The sequence below is a fragment of the Bos indicus genome, chromosome 16 (genome assembly GCF_029378745.1).
Source record: "Bos indicus isolate NIAB-ARS_2022 breed Sahiwal x Tharparkar chromosome 16, NIAB-ARS_B.indTharparkar_mat_pri_1.0, whole genome shotgun sequence".
NCBI lineage: Eukaryota > Metazoa > Chordata > Mammalia > Artiodactyla > Bovidae > Bos > Bos indicus.
The window spans coordinates 513,059-527,174 of record NC_091775.1 but is presented as its reverse complement, the minus strand read 5'-3'; the positions used below and the strand labels follow the sequence as shown (position 1 = coordinate 527,174).

Genomic DNA, 14,116 nt, shown 5'->3' with positions numbered 1-14,116 from the left:
AGTGTCTTTGACTCAAAATTCATGTTCTTCAAATTTACAGCATTTAACACTATTTAAAAAACTTTTTATTTTATATTCAGATATAGCCTTTTAACAATGTTGTGATACTTTCAGGTGGAAAGTGAAGGGACTCAGACATATATATACATGTATCCTTTCACCCACAGACCCTCCTCCCATCCAGGCTGCCACATAACAGTGAGAAGAGTTCCATGTGCTATACAGTAAATCCTTGTTGGTTATCCATTTTAAGTATAAGAGTGCTCATATCCATCCCAAACACCCTAACTATCCCTTGTCCCCATCCTTCCCCAAGCCCAGCATTCACAAATTTTACAGCATTCACTCTTCATTAATCTAAATGTATCTTTACAAACCAACCTCTGCAGACACACTATATAACTCTACTATTATACAATGCTCAATAAGAAGCACTTTACAGTTCATGATCTTGGAGACTGTGTCCTTGACATCCTTATTTCTCAGACTGTAGATCAGGGGATTCAACATGGGGATGACCACCGTGTAAACACAGATGCCACTTTGACTGTGTGCCTGGAGGGTGTGGAGTTGGTCACAGAGTACAGGAATAGGATGGTGCCAGGGAAGATGCTGATGGTGGTAAGGTGGGAAGCGCAGGTGGAGAAGGCTTTGCAGCGACCACAGGCTGAAGGCATCTTGAGGATGGTGACAACAATAAACACCTAAGACAGGAGAATGATGAAGAGTGTGCTGACCTCATTAAAGGTGGAAAAAATGAAAAGCAGCAACTGGTTGAAATAAGTATCAGAGCAAGAGAGGAAAAGCAGAGAGGAGAACTCACAGAAGAAGTGATGATTGTGTTGAAACCTCAAAATGATAATTTGGTAACAGATCATGTGAATGTCAAGGAGCAAGCTACACCCCAGGCATAAGATCCAACTACTAACATCACACAGAGTCTTGGGGACATGGCCACCATGTAGAGCAGAGGGTTGCAGATGGCCATGAAGCAGTCTTAGGCCATCACAGCTAATAAAAAGGACTCAGTCACCACAATGGTACAAAAGAAAAAGAATTGTATTACACAGCCTACAACTGAAGTGATTCTGTCTTCTACCATGAGGTTCACCATGGTCTTGGGAACAACGATGGAAGAATAACAGAAATCCACAAAGGGGAGGTGGCTGAGGAAAAAGTACATGGGGCTGTGCAGTTTGGGGTTAATTTTGATGGTTAGAATCATCCCAAGATTTCCTGCCACAGTGACACTGTAGATGGTGAAGGATGTCAAGAAGAGGGGGACTTGCAACTCTGGGTAATTGGAGAAGCCCAGGAGAGTGAACACGGCCCCACTTTTATTTCTTTCTCTAGAAACATGGCTTCTGTTTGTCAGAATCTGAATCAGTCCTAGAAAGAAAAATATTAAGGGAAATAAGGATGTAAGACACTTGGTTAACTATTCCTTTCCAAAGCTGGAAGAGGAAGCAAAGGGTCTCTTTTAGAACCTCTCTCTGTGTTTCTTTCTTACTCACGATTGCTACATGTCTAAAATTTTAAAAAGATAACCATTTAAACTTTTATTTAAATAGCACAGTACCATTATTAAACTTTTTAGTTTGAATTATAATTTCAACATTTAAAGATAATATGAAATCAAAAGATTTGGGAGTTATTTTAAGTGAAATCCTTCTATAACACTTTTAGGTCCTCTTGAACATTATAAATTCATAAAAGATTAACCTAGCCTAGTACCATAACTGATTATTTCAGTCCTAAAACTAGCAGCAGAAGTGAGAAAATTTTAAATTACACTTTGCATCACATGTTCACAATGTGACACTAAGAATGACCCCTCTAACAGTTTACATCTGTGCCTTTATTGTTAATTCCACATGATACTTTAATATTTACTTTTGTTTCTGACTCAGTAAATCTATTGTCAAAATAAACCTTAGTTAATTTTTTTCAGATAGTGTTCTTCTCAACCCAGGGAGCCCTAATTATCAATCCCACCTCATTGCTTGTGGAATAATAACACTGAACAAATAATAAGGATAATACAGTCTATGTCTTTATCAAAGACATGCCAAAGCAGAAGACAGAGATCCTTGACTTACATGTCTGTGACTGGAATCTTGATCCAGACTCCCGGAAATTTTCCATTTGTCTAAAAGAGAATCTATGTTCAACGTCTTAGTACTAAGATACTCCATTTATTCATAATCATGTTCCAATTTGTGACAAACTAGTGATCTTAAGCCTATGGGAAATTGTCCAATGAAAATGTACATATCAGAGAGCTATACTAGAAGGCAGCAGCAGGTGAGATGAGAAAGGAAGTTGAGAAAAATGTAACTAACACTACTAAAGATTCTAACATAGAAATGTCCATAAATAAAGACATTTATTCTGTCCCATATTACCTGTAATATAGGTAATATTTAAGGTAGTACTTCAGTGTGATGATATTTCATGAGAAAATGCTAATAGAAAAGAATTGTATTTCTCTAATTGGTGACCAATGACTTCTAAAGGGATAGTGGTAAAGAATCCACCTGCCAATGTAGGAGATGCAAGAGATGCAGGTTCAGTCCCTGGGTTGGGAAGATCCTCTGGTGGAGGAAATGGCAACCCACTCCAGTATCCTTGAGTGGAATATTATGTGGACAGAGTCGGGTTGGCTATGTAGTCAATGAAGTCACAAAGAATAGGACACAACTGAGCGACTCAGCACACATGCATGCACAATTGGTGACCTACACCTCTTAGACCCTACCATACCAGGACTTTTCTCTATCATTTCCGATAAGGTTGTCTCTAGTCCCATAACTCAAGAAATAGATTTTATATGGCTCAGCAGTGATGTCAGATCATAGGCAAAACTGAGACACTCAAGATCCCTATATCTTCCTATACTCATAAATTTGAGTATAAATTTTAAAAAGACAATCTATCACAAAGCTAGACATTCTAAATATAGCTGATTTGTCTAAGCCACTTGAAAATTAATATTAAACTAATGTTTTATTTCATCCAATGGATTTTGTGACCCAAATGTTATTTTTAAATTGCTGGTGAGTTTCATTGGATTTAGGAAATATGACAGCTAATATCTTTCCTATATCTTTCTTCTCTATTTTGTTTAATTTTTGCTCTCAAGGCTGGTTTACATACCTAATTAAAAATAGTGCCTTTTTCTTTTCTTTCACTAGCATTTGTTTAATCTCTGCTTATTTTTTATTAAATATTTGTCTTTATTTCACTTTGACTACTCCTTCAAAAGTTTGTAGAAACCAGATAATGCACCTTCCACAGATTCTCAGAGCTCTTCTAACTCTCCATTCCAGGCACTTGTTTGTGTTCAGTCACTCCATTGCTTCAGACTCTTGTGAACCCATGGACTGCATGTAGCTCGCCAGACTCCTTTGCCTGTGGAATTTTTTCCAGGCAAGAATACTGAAGTGGGTTACCATTTCCTACTCCAGGGATGTTCCTAAACCAGGGATCAAACCCGAATCTCTTGCATCTCTTGCACTGGCAGCAGATTCTTTACCACTGTTCCACCAGGGAAGCCCTGTTGTTTTAAGGGCTCAGCTGAGCCAGTTCTCACACAAAGCTCTGTAGGCTGAGTCCACTTCCTCTTCCTTTACAGTTCAGATTGGTAACTTTCACAATGACTCAGTATTACTCAAGGACTCTCTATGTCTAAATGGTAAATTTTCCCTCACACTTTTTTTCCAATACCCTTCTTAGAAAATAATATTAATTTTTGTTTAGAATCTTATTTTTGAACTTAATTTTGGTTGGACGGGATACATACAGATATACCCCCTCCCTTCTGAGCCTCCCTCTCCCTCCCATGCCTTCTCCTAGGTCATCACAGAGTGCCAGGCTGAGCTCCTGTGTTTCACAGCAGCTTCCCATGATACCTGCTGATGGGTGAAAGTAGAATCTCTCCTGGTTGGGAGTGATGGATATAGTCTTATATCTAAAGTCACAACCTATGGGGCATAAACTCTAGAGACTGTCTGTTGCCTCATTCTCTTAAAGCCTTGAAATGATTAAAGTTAATCACAATTCTCTGATGTAATTCTTTATTGTGTTCTATAAAACCTGGAGCAGCGTTAGGGGCATTTCACATGAACATTTGTAGGTTAAAAATCACTTCTCTCAGACCCTTCCTCACACTGATACTTTTTTACAATTATAAAAATTATGCAATTATAGATGAAATCATTATTAAATATTAATTTAAGGACTATAACATGCCAGGCATAACCCTGTTCCTCCATTATTTTACTCTAACATATGGAAGAAGTATGAAGGTCCAGCATTTAGATCATCATGATTCATTGAGAGTTAAAGCAGAGATATTTACAAAGTTAAATATTTAGTTTGGACAATGAACTGATCCCTTTAAAATAACTGTTCTGTTCGATTGCACCACCACATCCATTTCATTAATTACTTCTGTTTATTGAATTATTGAAATAACACATATTCATTGTAGAAACCAAGGACTATAGAATTTAAATAAGGAAAATTAACACAGTAGAAATAATTTTTATTAACTCAAGTCCATTTCAAATCTCACAGTCAAGTTTAGTAAATATGACCAACATTACCTGAAGTAAAAGATAAAGGTGAGCATCTCCAGTGGTGCAGTGTGGGCATAATTTATCCCCTGAAATGATGTGATGAGAAACTTCACCTCTGTGACATTTTTCCACAGGGTCTATTATCTCATCCTACTGTAAGAAAATTATTAGGAAAACCCGTGTCTGCAAGCATTCTACAGGATACCTCATCCATACTCCTTAAAATTATTGAAGCCAAAGGGAAAGAAAAATAAGAAAGAGTCAAAATTTGTCACAGATCAGACATTAGGGAGACATAATGACAGTACAATGTGGTACCTGGATTGGGTCCAAGGAAATAAAGAGGGAATTAAAGGGAAAAAGCTGATGGAATCCAAGTAAAATTTAGATTTTAGTGATCATATTGTACTAATATTTATTTTTATTTTATTGTGGTAAGAACATTTCACATAAGACCTACCAAATTAAGATATTTTAAATGTACAATACAGTATTGTTGACTACCAATATGATTTTTGTACAGTATATGTCTAGAACCCATTTAACTTGCTTAATTGATATTTTATGTCCATTGATTTGTAACTTGCTGTTTCCCCTCCTCTTGCCTCTGACATCTATCACTCCACTTTTTGACTCCATGAACATATAAGTGGAGTTATACAGTATTTGTCTTTCTGTGACTGACATATTTCACTAAGCATACTGTCATCCATGTGGTAATTTACTGCATAATTTCTTTCTTTTTTTATGCCATTTTTATGTACATGCCACATTTTCTTGATCCACTTTTTGGTCCATAGACATTTAATTTATTTCTAAACTTTGTTATTGTGAATAGCTCTGCAATGAACAAGGGAACGCTAATATCTCTTTTAAATCATCATTTTAATTCTTTTGAATTAAATAAATAAATATTCAGAAGCAGAGTTACTGGATTATCAGAGCACATATTTAATTTTTATACTATGAAAAGCCACCATACTATTTTCACAAGTATATTTAAGTAACAATCAGAAAGCAATTTTTCCATGCCAGTTCTCACTATCATAATTCTTTATCAGTGATTTTTTTCAGAGATTTTCAATTCTGACACTATTGATATTTTGGACTGGATTATTCTTTTTATGGGGAGCTATCCTGTGCAGCTTCTCTGGCCTCTGTCCACTAGATAACAGTACCTTCACCCCTGGCCCCTGCATTGTGACACCAAAAATACCTCCAAATATTTTCTATTGTCCCCTTGGGAGGTGAGGGGGAGTGAATAAACCACTGACCATCTTTTACTCGATTCTGGTAGATTTTCGTGTCCTTCTAGTTAACTTATATGCAATTAAATATCTATTTCCTTATCTCCCAAATACTATTATATAAGCCACATGTATTATCGTCAGTCCTGGGAAGCATGGTATCTAAAATGTTTATCCTTACAATTTCTTCCCATTGTTTTTGTTTGTGGTCTTGTGAGTCAGCACTTGTTTTTCCATGCCAGGCTAATTGGTGTAAACAACAGCTCAGGAATCGCGAAGAGGAGCTACCCCACGTCCGAGGTCAGGGGTGGCAGCCAAGAGGAGCTACCCCATGCCCGAGGCCAGGGGCTGCGGCCGGGAGGAGCAACCCCACCTCCAAAGGGGCGGTGGCTGCACTGGTGCAGGAGGGCCTAGAGGAGCTATTCCACGTTCAAGGTCAGAAGGGGCGGTGGTGAGGAGATACCCCTCGTCCAAGGTAAGGAGCAGTGGCTGTGCTTTGCTGGAGCAGCTGTGAAGAGATACCCCATGCCCAAGGTAAGAGAAACCCAACTAAGATGGTAGGTGTTGCAAGAGGGCATCAGAGGGCAGACACACTGAAACCATACTCAAAGAAAACTAATCAACCTAATCAAACTAGGACCACTAGTTAGCCTTGTCTAACTCAATGAAACTAAGCCATGCCCATGGGGCCACCCAAGATGGGCAGGTCACGGTGGAGAGGTCTGACAAAATGTGGTCCACTGGAGAAGGGAATGGCAAACCACTTCAGTATTCTTGCCTTAAGAACCCCATGAACAGTGTGAAAAGGCAAAATGATAGGATACTGAAAGAGGAACTCCCCAGGTCAGTAGGTGCCCAATATGCTACTGGAGATCAGTGGAGAAATAACTCCAGAAAGAATGAAGGGATGGAGCCAAAGCAAAAGCAATACCTAGCTGTGGATGTGACTGGTGATAGAAGCAAGGTCTGATGCTGTAAAGAGCAATATTGCATAGGAACCTGGAATGTCAGGTCCATGAATCAAGGCAAATTGGAAGTGGTCAAACAGGAGATGGCAAGAGTGAACGTCAACATTCTAGGAATCAGCGAACTCAAATGGACTGGAATGGGTGAATTTAACTCAGATGACCATTATATCTACTATTGCCGGCAGGAATCCCTCAGAAGAAATGGAGTAGCCATTATGGTCGACAAAAGAGTCTGAAATGCAGTACTTGGATGCAATCTCAAAAATGACAGAATGATCTCTGTTCATTTCCAAGGCAAACCATTCAATACCACAGTAATCCAAGTCTATGCCCCAACCAGTAATGCTGAAGAAGCTGAAGCTGAACGGATCTAGGAAGACCTATAAGACCTTTTAGAACTAACACCCAAAAAAGATGTCTTTTCATTATAGGGGACTGGAATGTAAAAGTAGGAAGTCAAGAGACACCCGGAATAACAGGCAAATTTGGCCTTGGAATACGGAATGAAGCAAGGCAAAGACTAATAGAGTTTTGCCAAGAAAATGCACTGGGGTCATAACAAACACCCTCTTCCAACAACACAAGAGAAGACTCTACACATGGACATCACCAGATGGTCAACACCGAAATCAGATTGATTATATTCTTTGCAGCCAAAGATGGAGAAGTTCTATACAGTCAACAAAAACAAGACTGGGAGCTGACTGTGGCTCAGATCATGAAGTCCTTATTGCCAAATTCAGGCTGAAATTGAATTGAAAGTAGGGAAAATCACTAAACAATTCAGGTATGACCTAAATCAAACCCCTTATGATTATACAGTGGAAGTGAAAAATAGATTTAAGGGACTAGATCTGGTAGACAGAGTGCCTGATTAACTTTGGACTGAGGTTCGTGACATTGTACAGGAGACAGGGATCAAGACCATCCCCATGGAAAAGAAATGCAAAACAGCGAAATGGCTGTCTGGGGAGGCTGTACAAATAGCTGTGAAAAGAAGAGAAGTGAAAAGCAAAGAAGAAAAGGAAAGATATAAGTATCTGAATGTAGAGTTCCAAAGAACAGCAAGAAGAGATAAGAAAGCCTTCCTCAGTGATCAATGCAAAGAAATAGAGGAAAACAACAGAATGGGGAAGACTAGAGATCTCTTCAAGAAAATTAGAGATACCAAGGGGACATTTCATGCAAAGATGGGCTCGATAAAGGACAGAAATGGTATGGACCTAACAGAAGAGGAAGATATTAAGAAGAGGTGGCAAGAATACACAGAAGAACTGTACAAAAAAGATCTTCATGACCAAGATAATCACGATGGTGTGATCACTCACCTAGAGCCAGATATCCTGGAGTGTGAAGTCAAGTGGGCCTTAGAAAGCATCACTATGAACAAAGCTAGTGGAGGTGATAGAATTCCAGTTGAGCTATTTCAAATGGTGAAAGATGATGCTGTGAAAGTGCTGCACTCAATATGCCAGCAAATTTGGAAAACTCAGCAGTGGCCACAGGACTGGAAGTGGACAGTTTTCATTGCAATCCCAAAGAAAGGCAATGCCAGAGAATGCTCAAACTACCGCGCAATTACACTCATCTCACACGCTAGGAAAGTAATGCTCAAAATTCTCCAAGCCAGGCTTCAGCAATAAGTGAACCATGAACTTCCTGATGTTCAAGCTGGTTTTAGAAAAGGCAGAGGAACCAGAGATCAAATTGCCAGCATCTGCTGGATCATCGAAAAAGCAAGAGAGTTTCAGAAAAACATCTATTTCTGCTTTATTGAGTTTGCCAAAGCCTTTGACTGTGTGGATCACAATAAACTGGAAAATTCTGAAAGAGATGGGAATACCAGAGCACCTAACCTGCCTCTTGAGAAACCTATATGCAGGTCAGGAATCAACGTTAGAACTAGACATGGAACAACAGACTGGTTCCAAATAGGAAAAGGAGTACATCAAGGCTGTATATTGTCACCCTGCTTATTTAACTTCTATGCAGAGTACACCATGAGAAATGCTGGGCTGGAAGAAGCACAAGATGGAATCAAGATTGCCAGGATGAATATCAATAATCTCAGATATGCAGATGACACCACCCTTATGGCAGAAAGTGAAGAGGAATGTAAAAGCCTCTTGATGAAGGTGAAAGAGGAGAATGAAAAAGTTGGCTTAAAACTCAACATTCAGAAAATGAAGATCATGGCATCTGGTTCCATCACTTTATGGCAAATAGATGGGTAAACATTGGAAACAGTGTCAGACTTTATTTTTTTGGGCTCCAAAATCACTGCAGATGGTGACTGCAGCCATGAAATTAAAAGACGCTTACTCCTTGGAATAATAGTTATGACCAACCTAGATAGCATATTCAAAAGCAGAGACATTACTTTGCCAACAAAGTCTGTCTAGTCAAGGCTATGGTTTTTCCAGTGGTCATGTATGGATGTGAGAGTTGGACTGTGAAGAAAGCTGAGCGCTGAAGAATTGATGCTTTTGAAGTGTTGTGTTGGAGCAGATCTTGAGAGTCCCTTGGACTGCAAGGAGATCCAACCAGTCCATTCTGAAGGAGATCAGCCCTGGGTGGTTCTTTGATGCTAAAGCTGAAACTCCATTACTTTGGCTACCTCATGCGAAGAGTTGACTCATTGTAAAAGACTGTGATGCTGGGAGGGATTGGGGGCAGGAGGAGAAGGGGATGACAGAGGATGAGATGGCTGGATGGCATCACTGACTCGATGGACGTGAGTCTGAGTGAACTCCGGGAGTTGGTGATGGACAGGGAAGCCTGGAGTGCTGCGATTCATGGGTTCACAAAGAGTTGGACACAACTGAGCGACTGAACTGAACTGAACTGAAAATCCTATTTAGAGCAACCTTGTTGATTCTATTTCTTCAGAAGTTACCTTTTAATTCTTTTAAATTCAATTTTGGTTAAATACCTGCCTATTCTCCCTTGAACAGTTCTACCCCGAATTGGCAGAAGCAGAGAGACATGCACCAAAGAGTCTCAGGGCCCCTTTGTCCTCACCCCCAGGAAACACTTGTTCAGCACACTGCTATGAAGGAGTTCAGCTAAGTCAGGCCCTTCTACACATCTTTCAGGAAAATATGCACTTCTTGTTCCTGATATGTAACGTTTGTGGTGACTCAAAATTCCCCCAAGTGATTTCCCTCATGAAGAAATAACTGAAGCTAAGGTATATATTAGATACCCTACATGGGACTGTGGGAAAGGCAGCCCCCCTCCGCCCTCCAGAGGACTTGTTGATTTACCAGGAAGGCTGAGTCCCATATGTCTCCTCCACTCTCTGTGGCACAAGGCCCTAGAGAGAATCCCTTTCCTTCCTCTTCAGTGGCTCAAACAAGCAATTAAAGCTAATTATTGTTTTCTGATGCAATTTATGTTTCTTGAAAACATGAGGAAAAATCAACAGCAGACTTAGAAACATTGTATATGAAAGTAAGTCAAAAGTTTAACTGTCACCTTCTCACTAAGCCCCATTATCATTCCCAGAGACTCCAAAACTGTTGCATAATGACATCATAGCAGAAGTTATGAAGAAGGCAATGGCAACCCAGTCCAGCACTCTTGCCTGGAAAATCCAATGGATGGAGGAGCCTGGTAGGCTGCAGTCCATGGGGTCACCAAGAGTTGGGCATGACTGAGTGACTTCACTTTCACTTTTCACTTTCATGCATTGGAGAAGGAAAGGGCAACCCACTCCAGTGTTCTTGCCTGGAGAATCCCAGGGAAGGGGGAGCCTGTTGAGCTGCCATCTCTGGGGTCACACAGAGTCTGACATGACTGAAGCGACTTAGCAGCAGCAGCAGTAGCAGCAAAAGTTATCTAGATTGCACAGTAAACATTTCTCTTTTTTAAATACACAGAGTACATCATGAGAAACGCTGGACTGGAAGAAACAGGCTGGAATCAAGATTGCCAGGAGAAATATCAATAACCTCAGATATGCAGATGACACCACCCTTATGGCAGAAAGTGAAGAGGAACTAAAAAGCCTCTCGATGAAAGTGAAAGTGGAGAGTGAAAAAGTTGGCTTAAAGCTCAACATTCAGAAAACGAAGATCATGGCATCCGGTCCCATCACTTCATGGGAAGTAGATGGGGAAACAGTGGAAACAGTGTCAGACTTAATTTTTTTGGGCTCCAAAATCACTGCAGATGGTGACTGCAGCCATGAAATTAAAAGATGCTTACTCCTTGGAAGGAAAGTTATGACCAACCTAGATAGCATATTCAAAAGCAGAGACATTGCTTTGCCAACAAAGGTTCATCTAGTCAATGCTATGGTTTTTCCTGTGGTCAGGTATGGATGTGAGAGTTGGGCTGTGAAGAAAGCTGAGTGCTGAAGAATTGATGCTTTTGATCTGTGGTGTTGGAGAAGATTCTTGAGAGTCCCTTGGACTGCAAGGAGATCCAACCAGTCCATTCTGAAGATCAGGCCTGGGATTTCTTTGGAAGGAATGATGCTAAAGCTGCAACTCCAGTACTTTGGCCACCTCATGTGAAGAGTTGACTCATTGGAAAAGACTCTGATGCTGGGAGGGATTGGGGGCAGGAAGAGAAAGGGATGACAGAAGATGAGATGGCTGGGTGGCGTCACTGACTTGATGGACGTGAGTCTGAGTGAACTCCGGTAGTTGGTGATAGACAGGGAAGCCTGGCATGCTGTGATTCATGGGGTCGCAAAGAGTAGGACACGACTGAGCGACTGATCTGATCTGATCTTTATGCTTTTAATTTCTTTTAGATTTACCAAGGTATAATTGACAAACAGAATTTATATATAAGTAAGGTATAAATTTGATGTTTTGATATATATATGGCAGAAGTTTGAGCTGTGACTCCCTCGGCGGTGAAAGGAGGAAGCATTGTGAGCGGTGTCGCTCTGGGCAGTGAGTCAGCAGAGGGAAGGGGCCAGCAGCTTCACTCCCCTTGTTCCTGTCTCCTGATTCTTAAAGGAGTTACAACGGCCCAGTCAGGTCTCAGGTTGACAGTTCCAACAAGTATTTCTCAATATGATTCATAACAAAACTTAAGGGTTGAAGGATCTTGTGTAAAACATACACACAGAGGTGATGGGCCAGGAATGAAGAGACGTTACCTCTTGTTCTGATATTCATCATTCAGTTTCCTCATGTGCAAGACACGAGGACAGTTTTGAAAGGATTCTTACATTAAAATTGTATAATTCTGTCAAAACCACCAATGTAAACATTTCCGTGTTCTGTTGAACTATCATGCTTCATTACCCTATTGTTATTTAACTCCTATTTCAAAATTACTGGGTTTCCCTGATAGCTCAGTTGGTAAAGAATCCGCCTGCAGTGTGGGAGACCTGGGTTCGATCCCTGGGTTGGGAAGATCCCCTGGAGAAGGGCAAGGCTACCCACTCCAGTATTCTGGCCTGGAGAATTCCATGGACTGTACAGTCCATGGGGTCGCAAAGAGTTGGACACAACTGAGTGACTTTCACTTCACTTCAAAATTACTATGTTAATATTTATCTGAAGATATATTTATCTGTCAAAGATATACGTGTATATGTGTGTATTTATGTATATTTACACATATTATATGTAATATAATTTTACCATTATTAGGAAATATTAAGAAGTATTGGGGCATATGCCATTATCAGGGCTTCCCTGGCAGCTCAGAGGTAAATTATCTGCCTGCCATAGGACATTCGGGTAATCCCAGGTTTGGGAATATTCCCTGGAGAGTGCATGGAAACCCATGTATTCTTGCCTGGAGAATCTCGTGGACAGAAGACTCTGGTGGGTTATAGTCCATGGAGTCCCACAGAGTCAGAACACAGCTGAAGTGATCTCACATGAATGCAAGCAAAGCACATTTTAAAACTGATAATGGTATGCATGAATGCTTAATTCTGTGTGAGTGAACACTGTAGACAAACAAGTCTATTTGCTGAACTGGAGGACCTGTGTGTTAAGGGGAGGTGGGGGTCGGGGACAGTAAGATTTTGGCAGGAAAGGCGCTCCAGAGGCCACTTTTTCCCTTAAATCTTTGCTCTCCAATGAATTGAAGACTCCTTAGAAGGGAAGTTCTTCCTTGGGGATGAGTTACACACCTTAACACTTACTGCAATGCTTATGTCCATACCTAGAGGAGCTCTATTAGGGAGCAGACAGAGAGAGAAGGAGGTAGGGAGACAGAAGGGTGGAGGTGCGCACAGAAGGCCCAAGCTTTTAGTCTGTCTGCCTTCAGCTACCCCATTGCTGTATCCGGCTTTCAAGGATTCCCATTTGAGGTGACCACCCCAGAAAAACCTAGAATGAATTACCTCTATTATCATTCTCTCCTAACATTAGATATAAATTGCCACAGATAAAAATTACTTTACAGTGAAATTACTCTTAAGGAAGAAATTCATTGTCTAACAAAAATAAACAATTTCATCTGAATCTGAATAAAAGTAGTAATCTTCAACAAAAAGCTTCTTTCAATATTAAACTCATTTCACTCGTTTTAAAGTATCTAACCTCAGCAATATGTCTTTTGTGCTCATTAAAAGAAAAGCTTTGATGTGCTTTTGTTTCCAGATATGTTACATCTTAGTTTTGCTAATTTTGGTTAAAACAAACAAACAAACAAACACCTATGTCTCACAAATTGTCTTTTTTTTTTTTTCTTCAGATTCTAACAGGTAATTTATTTTGTTTTGTATTTTTGTTAATGCTTGGTAGATATTCTGATAAGCCTCAATGCATCAGATGTAATGGTAAATTTTGACTTAGGTATTCACTTCTGATTATTTCCCTACTGATCATTCCACCACTTAAAAGAGCATAGCAATTCACACGTATTAAGAAGAAAATGGAATACACCAGAATATTTCTCTTTATGAAATATCCAATTGTTATAATAAGACTAGCTTATGTTGATATAATGTTTGTAGTAAACAAATAACTCTTTATGATAACACACTGTTGAAGAAGGAAAAGAGCTATTATTTATTATTCCAATTTCAGAGGAACGAATAGAAGGTCAGGGAGGACTGACCAAGGCATAAAAATATTAAAATAGGGGTTCCAGAAGATATCAAAGTTTTGATTTCTGGTTGAGTTATCTTTCCTTTTTATTGTATTATTTATATATTTATTTTTTAATCACCTAAATAAACTGAAGTGACATTTAGGAACTATCAAGCTTCTCTGTGCTCTTTATACTTGAGATAGCTTGTTAAAATTGTTAATTAAAGGGGCTTCCCTGGTGGCTCAGTCAGTAAAGAATCCACCTGAGATGTGGGAGACCAGGGTTCGATCCCTGGGTTGGGAAGATCCCC

General features: G+C 39.8%; 1 pseudogene; it reads right to left on the bottom strand.

The window, feature by feature from the left end:
• Window positions 1-369: 369 nt before the first annotated feature.
• LOC139176509 (olfactory receptor 5D18-like) overlaps window positions 370-14,116 on the bottom strand; it is a 38,127-nt pseudogene continuing 24,380 nt past the window's right edge.